We start from the raw sequence: 3,811 nt of genomic DNA, 5'->3' as shown, positions 1-3,811 counted from the left end.
CAGCAGCCACCCAGAGCCAGGACACGTGCGGTAACTTGTTCGTTTCTCCAGCAGAGCAGGAGACTTTCCCTGGAGCACAGCAGGACACGCAGTCCAGCTCACCAGTTCCCTCTCCATCTACAGGGGCCACCTACACCCACAAAACATTTAGAAATATATAGCCTAGCAGTTGGGTGACAAAATTCAATGCATGATCCATTTTTCCACAAAAGACCCTGAAACACATTGATTAGCACAGTTCACAGTAATACTCAACAACCTTGAATCTAACAACTGTGTTATTTGTTTCTTCTGAGGGGTATATGTAAGGAACTATTTTTTTTACAGATACGTGATATGTAACTTTGCAATTAAAATTTAGATTAAAAAAAAAATTAGATACCTATCCTCCAACCCAATGGTTAGGTTTGGAAGAGACATTAAAGATCATCCAGTTCCAGCCCCCCTGCCATGGGCAGGGATACCATCCACTAGATCAGGTTGCTCAAAGCCCTGTTTCAGTGAATTTGGGTATCTGTTTTTCTTATGAAACAATTAATACACATGAATACACTGAAATATTTAGATATATTAAAGTTTAAAATGTTTATTGAATTAAATTTCATTTATTGAAATAAAATCTTTAAGATACTTGATTCTATTACTCTTTAGACTTTTACGTTTACCATTCATGATCCACTGAAAGAATCTCTAAATACTGAAGCTTATTTTGGGGTGTTTTTTAGATTGTCTGTTAATGCAGCCTACCCATTTAAATCACCTGCAGAGAATATGCGAAGTACAAGAAAAGCAAAAGCCACTGATCCATGGAGTTGAATTCAGTTCCAAATAATGAACTTTTTCTATGCAAGCTCCAGGTTGATTAGCCGGGAAGCATGAAGGGCTGAGTTAACTTTCTCCCTATGCTTCCAGATTTAAATCTCTAGTTTCAATGAAATTATTTAACCATTAGCTTGTGCCCTACAGCTAAATCACTGTGCCCCTTTCAATGTGCTTGAAACATGCCCTACCCTGCCACTGAAAAAGAAATGAAGTTGTCAAACACCGCAGTCAAAAGGAAGACTTGAACCATGGGACTAAACTAACAGGACTGCTCTCATAGTAACATCAGTCAAAGCTGGAATAGGAGGAATGTATCCTGAATTAACTGCCTCATGACTTTAACTCTGAGACTCTGTAAGGAGGACAGCATACTACTAACTCTTTTACATGTCAGTGCATGCGTCTCTTGGCTAATTCACCTAACCACATAAAGGCCAAGAAAAGTTATTCTACATCTTTCTGCAACTTGAACACACACGTGGCAGGACATCTGGCTAAAACACCTCTAATGCAATCACAACTGTGTTCTGGAATCGGGCCAAAGGTTGTGAAACACGCTTTCTCCCTCAGCTATATTTGCTTTCTAACACAAAACACCTGGGAGCAGCAGTCGGCCACGGTGACCTACATCTCTTGACTCCATTCAAGACATGGACTCTGGGAGTGAAACTCAAGAGAATTTAAGGCACAGAGTGATAACTGTGATAAAATTAAATCCAGTATATTCCATTAAAAAATACCAGTTGGTGTAAAACAGAAAATATATATCCAGCTTAAAGAAGTACTTCCTCTCTTAAGGGTACGTCCTGTCTCTAACAGCAGAGAAGTTGCCACTGTTAAAGTCAAAGTGGAAATTTCAAGGATCTGGCTTACAGCACAGCTTTAGGGACTAATGTAGCAGCAGAACTGAGCAGGAAATCTAAGCAGCCAGACATGGGGGTGGGAGAGACAGGAATAGCAATACTGCATTTTTCACAATGGAGCATGGCAAACCACTGAACATTGCATTTTCTGGAGTCAGCTGTTCCAAATAAGCAATCTCTTATGATGTTGAGTGACTGGTGCTGCAAACTTAAGCTGAAACTTAAGTGTGACCAGTTATGTGTAAGAAATTGATATCATCATTATATGAGGTATCATGAAAGCCTCTGATCTTCCTCAGCACTGCATATGCAAATAGAAACCTCATCAGGAACCATAACTTCTGTTCTGTGCAAAACTGTAATGTGGGTGCGAAGGAAGAGAGCAAGAAGTAAAAATATGTTTCTCATGAAAAAGTGGCCTTGAAAAAGGAACTCTACAAAAAGACGTCATTGGGAGACTTTCTGAGAGCACAGAATTAGCATCGTTGACACTTAGTGTATTATTTAATTTTGACTTGCTATACCAAAACATTGTAAAAAATGTGAATCAAATCGTGGCTAGCCAACAGTCACACATTTGAAACTGTTTTGACTTTGCTTATATAAATCTCAGAAGATGTGGTAGTTTTGGTTTGTTATTTCAACTGCAAAAATAATGCTCCTTCAACATTCAAGTCCCCATTAATTTGCATTTATTAGCAGAAAGCTTTTCATTCCATCCTGAAGACAGTCAGCTCAACCCTGCCTGTGCTCTTCTTGAAGCACCATGCAACGCTACAACTGAGGTATTACATTGCTCTAGCGTGAGATGCTGTTGATAATGCCTCAAGTCAGACTCATAAGCAGCCTTTACAAAAAAAATTATTACTGCAGACTGTTATTATGAATGCTATGGTCTCCCATATTCTCATTTCCTTCTCTCTAAGGCAATGATAAGAATCTGAAATAGAAAAACACAATAAAAACACACTGCTGCACTAAGAGTGAGCTTTTTACACTTACTTTAATTACACTGCAGCAAAACACACTCTAATTAAAATGTATCTTGCAGTGTGCTTTTCCACAGTAATATAATGTTACAGTTTTTCCCTTGGCAGGAGAGGAGAGCTCAGTTATCTCCTGGAGTCCTGGTCCAGGAGTTGGTACAGCTCCTTTCACAGGGCTGCTGGAGGACTGGGGGAAGGGAACAGAAGGGAGAAAAATCATGGAGGAAACTAGTAGTTGCAATGCCTAAAAGTGAATTCTGGGGCCTCTCTTTCTAAGTGTCATTAGATGAGCCAACGTCCCTGGCGTGCATCATTCTCCCCACATGCTCGGCAAGACAAGTCACCTCTCTAGATGCTGCTTGCCTCTCTGAAGGAGGAGGAAAATGAGTGCAGGTACACATTAGCCACTGTTCAGTGAGGGCACATACTATACATAGCTATTTATATTTCCTATATTGACTTACATGTTTTTCTATCTCTAATAAACACACCTAGAAGTTCTCTGCTTGTGAATGATGCCTGCTCCCATCTGAATCTCCAAGGGAAACAAACTGAGCAATTAATTAATTATGGAGTAACAATATGCAATTTCAGAATAAACTATCTACAGACATTTCAGAAAGGTTTAACACCAAGGGAAAGGAGGAAAAAAAGCAGGTGCTGTCACAGTTTGCTGAGTCTGCAGAACTTGCACAACCAAGATTACAAAAAATGAATCAGTATTCAGACCAAGTTCACAATACCTACTTATAAGGTATTTCCCTTTTTAAAACAAGTCACCAAGGCCATTTTGGACATATCTGCTACTAAATTTCTGTGCTGTTTTTATAAGCAATCCCACATAAGTAGGAAAATAAGACATCAGAAGCCCAAACAACCGCCTGCAGTCATTTTACATGTGCCCCATTTGAGCTACAGAAACACTGTCTCTCTCATTAATTTTTCTTTGCTTGCATGAAAAAGATTTTCATTGCTTTTCACTGGTCTGAGAACTGCTTTAAATGACCATGCAACAACAACCTCCACACAAACAGCAACTTCAAGGCACATCGCTCAGGTTTAGCAACACCCTCTGGAAGCCCAGCTTAAATTAAACAAACAAAAACTCCACAACAGACACATCACTCATTCTGCCCTAAT

The sequence above is a fragment of the Mesitornis unicolor genome, unplaced genomic scaffold (assembly GCF_000695765.1).
Source record: "Mesitornis unicolor isolate BGI_N332 unplaced genomic scaffold, ASM69576v1 scaffold21178, whole genome shotgun sequence".
NCBI lineage: Eukaryota > Metazoa > Chordata > Aves > Mesitornithiformes > Mesitornithidae > Mesitornis > Mesitornis unicolor.
This window is presented reverse-complemented; position numbering follows the sequence as displayed.